Here is a 12500-nt window from a genome sequence, read left to right on the forward strand (position 1 = left end):
TTTCTCCCTTACTCCTTTATAATTAGAGCTTTCTTTTTTGTTAGTTCTTGTCTCTTTAATGCACTAAGATAAGCTATGAAAAACATTTGTCATTCATTTAATCATGAAAACTCAGTTTTTTTAAAAATCGGTTATTTCAATAAGGCTTGTTATTATTATTATTATTATTATTATTATTATTATTATTAGTAGTAGTAGTAGTAGTAGTAGTAGTAGTAGTAGTAGTAGTAGTAGTATGTTGTAATTACACGATAGAGTCTAAATATTAATTTTATCAGCATGTTACAAAAACTTACTTTTTGGGCCCAAGCCATGTCGTCCTGATGGAAGTTCCTATAGGGTAGCTTCCTAGGGTATATTACAACTACGGCGATATTCCCAGAGAATTTACCTTAAGGTACCAGAATTCTAACTCCTGGAGCGAGTATCCCGCGTGAAAGGGATAACGCGACATATCAGAGGACGTATTCTAGACACGTCACATGGCAATCTACATCCTGGACAGAGATTTCGTCTCGTAGGAGGTGATTGGCGAGATACGAATTCGGGAAAGAAAAAGGGGAGCCGCTCCCAAGGCTTCCCTATCCCCCGATTCGTATGCGTGCCTGGCGCCAATCCTGGCGCCATCTGTATTCCTTTTTGCGTAGCTTAACAACTCGGTGTTTTTTCCTGTTTTTCTCGCAAATCTTGGATTTATTCGGCTTTTCATGGCTTCTCCGTCTTCGTTGGCCTCTGTTAAGTTGAGTATAGTGTCTGTTATGTATAAATGTAGGCTCTTGGTAAAATTTTGAGTGATTAATAGGATTAATCTTTAATACAAGAGCCGTAGCCTACCAGAGGTGTCCTGGACACTGTCGCTCGCTAGGTATAAATTAGTTAGTCAGAGCGACATTCCTGGTTGTTTTGCTTTAATAAATTTTAGCTATTTAGCTTTACATAGGATTTCCTTTCGTGCTTAGTATTATTTGGCGAAGTATTCGCCATTCTGGCCTACGCTAGGCCATGTAGCCTAGTCGTTTGGTCCTAGTACTTCATGCATGATTTTGGTTTTTCCGAGTGTAATTAAAATTTTATTGAAGCTTTAGGCTATATTTTATACATTTTAGACTGTGTGGAATATTTCCAAGATTGTATACGTGTGAGTTTCGGTGAATTAGGTAATCGATTCTCTTGGTGCCTAGGCTAATTGCTTATGGAGCCTTAGTATACTTTATCATACTCCCCGGTTGCTTTCTTTTCTTCGGAGAAGGTATGCAATCCCTTTCCCTCTGTTTAAGCCTTGGGCTTATCCCTAAGTGGTTTTTTCCGAATTTATTTTCGATAAAACTATACTAGGGTGTTACTGTACCTTCATATTCCTGTAGTTATAAATAAATAAATAAATAAATAATGTTTATTGGACAAAAAATATTTACATTCAAAGATTTACAAAAAGAAAAAAAGACTCAGTCCAAGCCCATGTGGAGCAGAGCTCTTCGGGCAATAATACAACAAAATAATATCATCAATTAAGTAAAAATAAAAAATAAAGTAAATATGGATATAGATATACAAAATGTACGCATACATATACATAATCATATGTATACAAATAGATACATATAAATGAGAATCTTAGCCTAAAAACAAATGGAAATGCATATTTATATGATAAGGAAAGATGGTATATGAAAGCTAATGGTATATACATTGAAAAAATTGTAGATATTAAGCAAAAAACTCAGTAAAAGAAACTAGTTTTACAAATAAAAAAATATTCTAAACAATGAAACATACTTGCGTTGTGGTTAGGTAGGCAAGTATAAATATTTATTAATAAAGCTTAATACCCAGATAACAGGAGATTTGTATATGATTTCTTAAAAGACCGAACGCTAAGCAGTGCCTTTAGATAAGCGGGCAGAGTATTCCAAAGTTTAATACCTTGGTATAGATACGATTGCTCGCATCTATTAATACGTATGAAAGGGAGAGTTAAGTTTGAATTTCTTGTTCCATATGGATGAACTGATTGTTCCTGAATTATTTTTCGTCTTAAATCTGGAAATTTGTTCAAAATAAGTGTTTGGAACATCATATTCATTAAGGAGAGCTTATAATTGTCTTCCAGCTTCAATATCGAGAGAGACCGGAAAAGTGGCGATGTATGAGCTAAGTAATCACTGGAGCTTATGATTCTTACCAGTCTTTTTTGAATTACAATTAATGGTTGCAAGACATTTCTACTACTACTCCCCCACGCCGTATTGCAGTAATTTAGGTGAGGAGATACTAACGAGTGATACAATTGTTTTATAATATATAAGGGGAAATACTCTTTTAATCTATATATGATACCCATTACTTTGGCAATTTTATTAACTGTTATATTTACATGCTCACAGAAAGTTAGTTTATTATCAAGAATTATCCCTAAAAATTTACCACTGGACTTCTGATCCAGAGTGTGATTTCCTATAGAAACCCTTATGTTATCAGGAACTCTTCGTAGAGAAAAGATTATGAAGTATGTCTTTCTTTCATTTAAGGTTAACTTATTTGCTAGTAGCCAGTTTTTTACACGAGTTAAATCATTGGTTAGTGTATCACAGAGGGAGTAGATATTTTTATGTCTAAAGTGAAGCGTAGTGTCATCGGCAAAGAGTATGGAGCTTAACCTACCTACTGATCGAGGTAGATCATTGATATAGGCGAGGAAAAATAACGGTCCTAGGACTGATCCCTGGGGAACACCTATTTTGACATCCATAACCTCTGAGAGATGGCCATCGAGGGTCACAAATTGTTTTCGACTCGTTAAGTAGGATTTTAGTAAGAGTAACGCATTTCCACGTATTCCATAATGTTCGAGCTTTTTAAGCAGCACATCATGAGACACTGTGTCAAAGGCTTTACTCAAATCTAAAAAGACCGCACCAAGGTATTCATTTTTATTCATCGCATTGTAGATATTTTCAAGAAGGTCATTTACAGCATCACTTGTACTAACGCCACGCAGAAAGCCATACTGACAGGAAGAAAAGATATTACATCTAGTAAAGAAAGAGTAGAGTCGATTGTACAATAATTTTTCAAAAATTTTATTCAATAAGGGAAGGCAACTTATTGGTCTATAGTTATTGACATCCGATTTATCACCAGACTTATGTAGCACAGTAACGCATGCTATTTTAAAAATGTCAGGATAAATGCCAGAGGCAATACAACGGTTGAACAATAAGGATATAGGAAAGGCAAGTAAACTAGCATTATTCTTATATAGTTTAGTAGGGGGAGAATGAATATTTGCTTTTTTGTTCTTTAGTTTTTTTATAATGTTGATTACTTCAAGTGGAGAAGATGGGGTCAAATAAATAGAGTGCTGATTTGAAGGAGGCAAATAGGAATGAAAATCTAACTGATTATTTTGAGGCAGGGCATCTCGGAGAGTAATGCCAATTGTAGAGAAATGAAGATTAAAAGCATTTGCAATCTGTTGGCTGTCAGTAATAGTTTCGCCGTTACGACCAATGAGTTTTCTTAGCGAAGTGCGCTTTTTCTTTCCAGGCCTAAGGGACGAATTTATGAGATCCCAGGATTTTTTAGCATCATTTCGGAGTTGATCAAAAGTACTATCAAAATATTTTTTCTTTGCCACGCGAATTAATGTAAGCAACATATTACAATAGTTTCTATAGCGTTGGGCACTATAAGCACCCAATTTCATTCTTCGATATAAATTATGTTTAATGTTAATTGATTCCAGTAGCCCTTTGGAGAGCCACTTATTCACCAATCTTTTAACACTTACATATTTTGTTTTTAAAGGAAAGCATTCATTGAAAAAGCTGTCTATTTCATCCGTAAAAGAGGCCGCCCCCAGGTGAGGATCTAATGAGGCTTGACCATATTCGGTCCAGTCTTTCCCCCTCAGGAGTTCCGTGAATTTCCTGTCATTCACTTCGCTCATATCTCTGAATTGAATTTTTATTTTGTTGTCTACGTTGTTTAATATAGGCATTAATAGACTACAGAAAATTGGGAAATGATCTGTGATATCTGCTAAGAATATCCCACTATTACCAACAAGATTATTATTTGCCCAAATATGGTCAATACAAGACAGCGAGAGACAGAACAACAGAGTTTTTAGTCTGAGTCTGTGTTGTCTGGCTTGGGGCAGAGTCCCCCTCGCTGACCTAACACATACAAAGGGAGCTTAGCTCCCTTAGGTCACTACCGAAGGTTTCTGTAGTTATGATTCCTTCTTTTGTGATCTACCAGACTAGTCCTGTTGCTGTTCTCGGGGGAGGATAAGTTCTTCCCTTGGGAGTAGCAACGCCTTCCTTGCTTTGGTGCTCTGGAAGCTGGCAAGTATTGCTGGCCTTTCCCCTTAGTTCTCCCTTAGGCTAAGATAAGTTTCTTGGCTGCGGGTGATCTGTCACTAAAGCAAGGTTGGCAGGACCCTCTTGTCCCTTCCCCCTCTATCTCCGTAATGGCCTAGCCATTACTGTACTGTACGTCATTCTACATCTAGACCTAGTATAGGTTAGGATGTGGAATTGACTCAGCCCCTTGCCGGCCGGCAGAGCTGGCCGGCAGGGGTCTTACTGTACTGTACGTCGTTCTACTTCTGGACCTAGTATAGGTTGGGATGTGGAATTGACTCAGCCCCTTGCCGGCCGGCAGAGCTGCTGGCCGGCAAGGGTCTTATGTTTTCGAGTGCTGCCCGGACCTCTCTTGGTCCCTCATCCATGCCTGCCGGCAGAGCCGGACGGCATTGGTCAAGGAAGCCTGAATTAGTTTCTCCCCTTCCTTATATGCACTCTTTCGGTTGCCGGGCTTGGAGGTTGTGTACACTCTTATCCCGGCATCCATTCTATTTTTCTTCTAGTGCTGTACCTGTCCCGGCTGCCGGCCTATGAGGCCGGCAGCCGGGCAGGTGTAGTCCTCTGGTTCTTTTGCTGCCGGCTGGCATCGGTCTTGTACCTTTGCCAGCCGGCTTATGTCAGTCCTTGTCTGCCGGTCACCAAGAGTGTGGCCGGCAGCTGGGTACTACCTTGTGTAGTTGCTGGCCGGCAGCCATTGCCGGCCAACACTGGCTGTTACCGGCCGGCAGTTGCTGCCGACCGGCACAGGCATTTGAACCAGAGTGCTGCCGCCCTATAGCTGTTAAGTAGTATACTTTAAAGCTAGTTGTGGTGTGTGCCGGCCGGCAAAGGCAGGCCGGCACACATCCCCCTATACTGTACTAGTATTCTTCTGTATAGCATATACAGTAAGAAGAAAACTATAGTAAAGGTTTTGGTACAGCACTGTATCTTCTAACACTATTGTGTTTTCTTGCACATCCCTTTGCTGTTGCCCTCAGATAGGAAGCTGAGTTCTTCCCTGTCTATTATCCAGGATTTTAAAATCATTGCCTAGGTGTGAGCTCCACCTGTTTCCTCTGGAAACCTTGCATTGGTTACTCTAGAAGAGATAAACCATTTTGATTTTATTATCTGGAAGGCTGCAACAATGGGTTGTGAGGGAAACACAAGTGTGTGTCTTTCCTTTCTGAATTGTTATGCTATACTATGCATATCCAGTGATACATAGTTCACTTGATACTCATGGAAATTTCTTCTCTTTACAGAAGGACACTCCGAAGAGGGGAAGTGCTTTCTGCAATGTCAGCAGCAAGAACCTCTGCGTACATGAGTTTTGTAGGAGACACGCAGCATACGCTGTCTCCAAGGATGATCTCCGGTATTGGGACCCTCAGGTATGTACTGTGTGCACTAACCTGATTAATGAGACATTGAAATAGCTAGGAAGAAGCTTCGTACCTGGGTAAGGGGCTTCTAAAACAACACTTCTGGCCCTTATCTTCCAAGTGAGAAGATGAGGGCGTATCCTTTCCCTAAGGCATCAGCTGATGCAGTGATTCCCCAGCCTCAAGAGGAGATCCCCTAAGTTCAAATCCAGGTGGATGCTGAAGTCGCGGTCGCGATGCAAGACATCCAGCTAGATGACAGGATGTCTAATGTGGACGGGTGTCAGGATTAAGACCTCCTGGCAGAAGCCCAGGATGAAGTTCAAGCCCCTCTATATCGGCCGGTCTCCCAGTAGAGCTGGGACAGGCCCTCTCTTCTATTGTTGGAATGATCCAACAAATGCAGAAGGAGAATCAGGAGAAGGCGGCTGCAATGGAACTGCGAATGCAGTGCCTTGCAGAATCACATGGGTCCCAGAAAAAGCTCAATGTGAAAGACCTTCCCTTGTGCTCAGATGCTAACCCATGGAGGTATGCTGAGCACATGCCGATGACGGCTGGAAAGATCGTCATCTCGGATAAGCTGGGCTCAGTTCCCCTGGAGGTGGAATTCTGGCCCAGCAAGGCATCATATCCGGACTGTTATGTCCGGCTGAGGAAGGAACCAGCTTCAAAGGAGGAGACAGAGCCGAAGGAGGTCATAGTGATGGACCATGCTAAGGCTCAAGCTCTACTTTCATCCTCGATGAAAGAGAGGGGCTTCTCTAACTCAAAGGTAGCCGCATTGAATAGGAAGCTCCCTTCCTTTGTGTCCTCGCCTACTAGAGCCTTCCCCTTTCTACAGAAAGGATTTCTGGCTGTACTAAAAGCAATCGAGGCCAGCAAGTCTTGCCCCTCCCTAGAGGAGTGTAAACCCTTGTCGCTGGCCCTGCCTATGGACCACAAAGACTGGAAGGACGTCTATCTTACGTTCTCCGTGGGAAAGTTGGAGGCTGATATTGCCGGACGTCAGTTCGGCAAGGACCTCCCTAAGCTGTCTGACTTTCTTTTGCGAAGTGAGTTCGATACAAAAGAAAGACTGACTGCCTCAATGTCTCTTCAGACTACTCTCGAGACGATGGCAAGGGACCCCAAGGTCCATGAAATGTTCATGATAGTGGCCAATCCTCTTCTGGCCATAGTGACGAAGGACCTTTATGGCTTCGTCAAGGCAAGGAGAGCTTGTAGGGAGTTCGTGTTTACCTCGGCTACGGTGAGGCACGAGCCAAAGAAACTAATCTCCTCCAACATTTGGGGAAAAGACCTTTTCCCTACCGACTTGGTCAAAGAAGTTGTTGATAAGGCCGCCTTGGAGAATAGAAACCTTCTCCAGAAGTGGGGCCTGGCTATCAAAAGAAAGTCTTCCCCGGATTAGGGTCCTCAACCAAAGAGGAAGACTATGAGGACTAGGCTACCGTCTCGGCCAGCCAAGCCTCTTAGACAGCAACAGCAACTGCAATTGCCATTGCCCCCAGTGCCCCAGATCGTGGCACAAACCCCGACCACCTTTCAGTGGGTACCCCAGGCGTTCGAAGGGCAGTCTACTTCCTTTCGAGCAAAGCCTAGAGGAGCAGCCAGAGGCTCGTCTAGACGCCCCTCAAGGGGAAGGGGATTCAGGGGTGGTCGTGGTCAGGAAGGCAAGACCTCAGGACGGCAGTCCAAGTGAGGTGATACCGGTGGGAGGGAGACTTCTGAAATTTCGGGATCGGTGGACCTTCAATCCCTGGGCCCACTGCCTACTCAAGAATGGATTGGGCGGGAGCTGGTACAGCACTCCACCCCCGTGCCTTCGGTTTTTCCAACACTCCACCCCCGTTATGGAGGAGTACGTTCAAGAACTGTTGGAGAAAAAAGGTGATCCGAAGGGTGAAGCCCATCAATTTCTAAGGGAGGCTGTTTTGTGTTCCCAAGAAAGACTCGGAAAAGCTCAGAGTCATTCTGGACTTGTCGCCACTCAACAAGTTCATAGTGAATTGCAAATTCAAAATGCTAACACTGCAACACATAAGGACCTTACTGCCCGAGAGGGCATATTCCGTCTCTATAGACTTGTTAGACGCCTATTGGCACATTCCAATTAGCCATCGACTCTCCCCCTACCTAGGTTCAGGCTACAACGAAGACTATACGCCTTCGGAGCCATGCCTTTTGGGCTAAACATAGCCCCAAGGATTTTTACGAAGCTTGCGAGCGTAGCTCTCAAACAATTACGCCTAAAGGGAATTCAGGTAGTAGCCTACCTGGACGACTGGTTGGTGTGGGCAGCATCCGAGACAGAATGCTTGCAAGCTTCCAGTCAAGTGATCCAGTTCCTAGAGTACCTAGGCTTCAAGATCAACAGAAAAAGTCTCAACTTTCTCCATCTCAAAAGTTCCAGTGGCTGGGAATCCACTGGGACCTTTTGTCACACCGTTTCTCCACCCCGGCGAAGAAAAGGAAGGAGATAGCGGGTTCTGTCAAGAGACTTCAAGATTCCGAAAGGATATCAAGACACGAGCAGGAGAGAGTACTGCGCTCTCTCCAGTTTGCTTCGGTGACAGACCCAGTGCTAAGAGCACAGCTAAAGGATGCAATCGGAGTTTGGAGAAGTTATGCATCAAACGCGTGAAGAGATCTGAGAAGACCAGCCTCTTCAGCTAAGTACTCTTCTCAGGCCTTGGTCCCAAGCCAGACATCTAAAGAAGTCGGTTCTTCTTCAGCCACCTCCCCCGTCGGTGACGATTCACTCAGACGCCTCGAAGGAGGGATGGGGAGGTCACTCTCATCGGAAAAAAGTCCAGGGGACTTGGTCCAGGCTATTCAAGACCTTTCACAAAAAACTTTCTAGAAGCTTGGGCAGTGCTCCTTACCTTAAAGAAAGTCTCCCCGCGTCACTCGATCCACATAAGGTGGTGATAGACAGCGAGGTAGTTGTGAGATACATGAATCGACAAGGATCGAGGTCACCACCTCTCAACCAGGTGATATTGGCCGTCTTCCGATTGGCGGAAAAGAAGAAGTGGTACCTGTCAGCAGTTCACCTTCAAGGTCCGCAATGTGACAGCGGACGCTCTATCCAGGTTCACACCGATAGAGTCGGAATGGTCCTTAGACGCAGGATCATTCTCCTTCATTCTGAATCAGTCCCAGAACTGCAGATAGACCTCTTTGCGACGAAAGACAACAAGAAGTTGCCCCTGTACGTGCCCCGTACGAGGACCCCTTAGCGGAAGCAGTGGACGCAATGTCCCTCGACTGGAACAGATGGTCCAAGATTTATCTGTTCCCTCCTCACAACCTTCTGTTGAGGGTCCTCAACAAACTGAGATCCTTCAAAGGGTAGCGGCAATAGTGGCCCACAAGTGGCCGAACAGCGTGTGGTTCCTCCTGGCATTGGAACTGTAGCTGAAGTTTGTGCCACTACCAGATCCAGTTCTGACCCAGCGAGTCCAGAAGTCAACTGTCTGCGCTTCATTACAGAAAACCCGGACCCTGCAGCTCATGATTTTCTCTCCCTAGCGGTGAGAAAGCGTTTCTGGATTTCAAAAGCCAGTATAGACTTCCTTGAGGAATATAAGTGCAAATCTACTAGAAGGCAATATGAGTCATCTTGGAGAAAATGGGTGGCCTTTAGTCAAGGCGAAGATTCCGCAGGAGATCTTGACAGACTTCTGCTTATCTTTCTTCTCCACCTCCATGGTCAAGGGTTGGCAGCGAACACGATTTCAGCGTGTAAGTCTGCTTTGACAAGACCCATTCTATATGCCTTCCAGGTCGACCTAGGTAACGAGATCTTTAATAAAGTCCCGAAAGCCTGTGCTAGGCTCAGACCTTCAGCACCTCCAAAGCCCATTTCATGGTCTTTAGACAAGTTCTTCATTTCGCTTCTCTGTTGAGCAATGAAGAGTGTGCGTTAAAGGATTTGACACAAGAATTTATTTTCCTATTTTGCACTCGCATCCGGGGCCAGGGTTAGTGAGACTGTAGCCTCTCGAGAGAGGCAGGTCGTGTTCAGTTCCTGGATGGGGGAGAACTGAACCTGTTTCCGGATCCTACGTTTCTCGCCAAGAATGAGTTACCCACCAACAGGTGGGGTCCCTGGAGAATCTGCCCTCTGAAAGAAGATGCATCTCTATGTCCAGTAGAATGCCTAAAGGTCTATCTTCATAGAACTTCAGACTTCAAGAGTGGTCAACTATTCAGGGGAGAAACATCAGGCTCAAATTTATCTCTGAATCAACTCAGAGCGAAAATCACATATTTTATTCGCAGAGCGGATCCTGACAATGCACCCGCAGGTCACGATCCGAGGAAAGTTGCCTCATTCTTAAATTTCTTTAATTGTATGGATTTTGAACATCTCCGTTCATACACTGGCTGGAAGTCTTCCAGAGTGTTCTTTCGCCACTATGCGAAGCAAGTAGAGGAACTAAAAGAGATCTGTGGTAGCAGTGGGTCGCGGTGTTAACCCTACTGTTTAACTCTGCGAGGAACAGTGGTCTTAATTGGGACGATTAATTCCAGGGTGAGTGTGTAGTTACATACTGTACTACAAACTAAGTGAGGGCACTGTGTTGCCCATCCAGACTGTTCCATTTCCGAAGGTGAACCTAGCATAAGTGCAGACATGTGTGCCGAGCGTTTCTAACGCTAATGTCATTGATTTGTAATACAGGCTTTTATGACTTTGATACCTCGGTATCTTAAAAGTGGCATCTAATGTTTTTCTTTCAGACAAACAAGCTCTGTTTACTATCATACTTATGCTTTAAGTTTTGGGTTATCCTCTTCTTATGTATATATATATATATATATATATATATATATATATATATATATATATATATATATATATATATATATATATATATATATATATATATATATATATATATAATTGTGGTTAACCTGTCTATTTATTGCCTGTCAATAATCAGGTTCTTTAGAACCTTGCGTCTCCTTCACCTGTGTCAATTTATTGGTATAATTGAGCATTCATTCTATGTACCTTATCTGGGATAATTCTAATAGAATTGTTCCTTTGTGCAAGCTATGTTGCATTGGTTTTCCTCCTATGCGGATATAAAACCTTTGTCCAATACAAGTATTGTGCGGAGAACTGGTCGATATTTCATATTGACGCAGTGGTTCTTTACAAACTATGCTTTACTTAATATAGGGCGAGACCACTATATTAGCTTGCCTGGTATTCATACATAGATATATGTACTCTTCGAGACTTTTCCAGAGTCTAGTAGGACTCTTCCCTGTAGGGGGCAGGAAGCTCTAACATAGTTTATAGTTAGTTGAAAAGATGTATAACGGTAACATCTTAGGTCTCTAGGTCTAGTCGACCGGGAAAAAATTACCTCCGGGGAGAACGGCACGTTCTGAGAATCCACAGATACAGTAATGCTCTGGTACACTTCCATCAGGACGACATGGCTTGAGCCCAAAAAACGGATTTTGAGCGAAGCAAAAAATCTATTTTTGGGTGAGATGGCCATGTCGTCCTGATGGACCCGCCCTTGCCTTTCTAAGAAAGGGCTGTAGGACCCCTCCCTACATACAGTATCTGTAGCACCTCGTGTACGCTACAAGGAATACAGATGGTGCCAGGATTGGCGCCAGGCACGCATACGAATCGGGGGATAGGGAAGCCTTGGGAGCGGCTCCCCTTTTTCTTTCCCGAATTCGTATCTCGCCAATCACCTCCTACGAGACGAAATCTCTGTCCAGGATGTAGATTGCCATGTGACGTGTCTAGAATACGTCCTCTGATATGTCGCGATATCCCTTTCACGAGGGATACTCGCTCCAGGAGTTAGAATTCTGGTACCTTAAGGTAAATTCTCTGGGAATATCGCCGTAGTTGTAATATACCCTAGGAAGCTACCCTATAGGAACTTCCATCAGGACGACATGGCCATCTCACCCAAAAATAGATTTTTCGCTTCGCTCAAAATCCGTTTATTGTACTTGGCCACGTTACAATTGCTTCCACAAAAGTTACAGATTTGTTCCTTTACGTAGTTTTTTTTTTTTTTTTTTTTTTTTTTTTTTTTTTTTTTTTTTTTTTTTTTTTTTTTACAAAGAAACACCATTCTTGAGTTAGCAAATAATTCCCAACTCATGTGGGAATCCTAACTTAATTTGATGATGCAATTTCGATGGGGAGTCCTCCTCAGAAGGATGGAAGCTAACACTAGCCCCTTTAAGACAAAGCCGGTCTTACCCTAATTGTGAGAGGTGGGCAGACTGTTGACTGTTAGAACGCTCATATGAAGCTAAGTGAGGGTTGTTCACGGAATTTCTTATTCAAGCTTACGCCTGGAATCTGGGAAGATATTTGCCTTCCTGTTTCTGGCTTAACTTGATGTTTGTGGGCAAGATTTGCTTTGCATATGGCAGTTCTTTGCACTTTACAAAATTACATATGGATGTATTTATCTCTGCTTTCTATAGGTCATCAGTTGTTTTTATGTATTGCGTAAGTAACAAAAATATGCATGGATTGTAAGAATAATAAAAACGAAATGCTTACTGATATTTATCGTCAAAAGAGGTTGTACCGGTTACCCACTCACCCTTAGGTCCACCAAGATATTCATATGAAAGCAAAAACTTGAAGATACAAGAAATATTTAATATCACAACAAATGAAGCTAATCTATTTATAATTAATCGGCTAATTTTTTGGCGTTTCCTTATTTACTTTCCAGTAAATAAACTTTGGTTTTTAATG

Source organism: Palaemon carinicauda, chromosome 1, assembly GCF_036898095.1.
Source record: "Palaemon carinicauda isolate YSFRI2023 chromosome 1, ASM3689809v2, whole genome shotgun sequence".
NCBI lineage: Eukaryota > Metazoa > Arthropoda > Malacostraca > Decapoda > Palaemonidae > Palaemon > Palaemon carinicauda.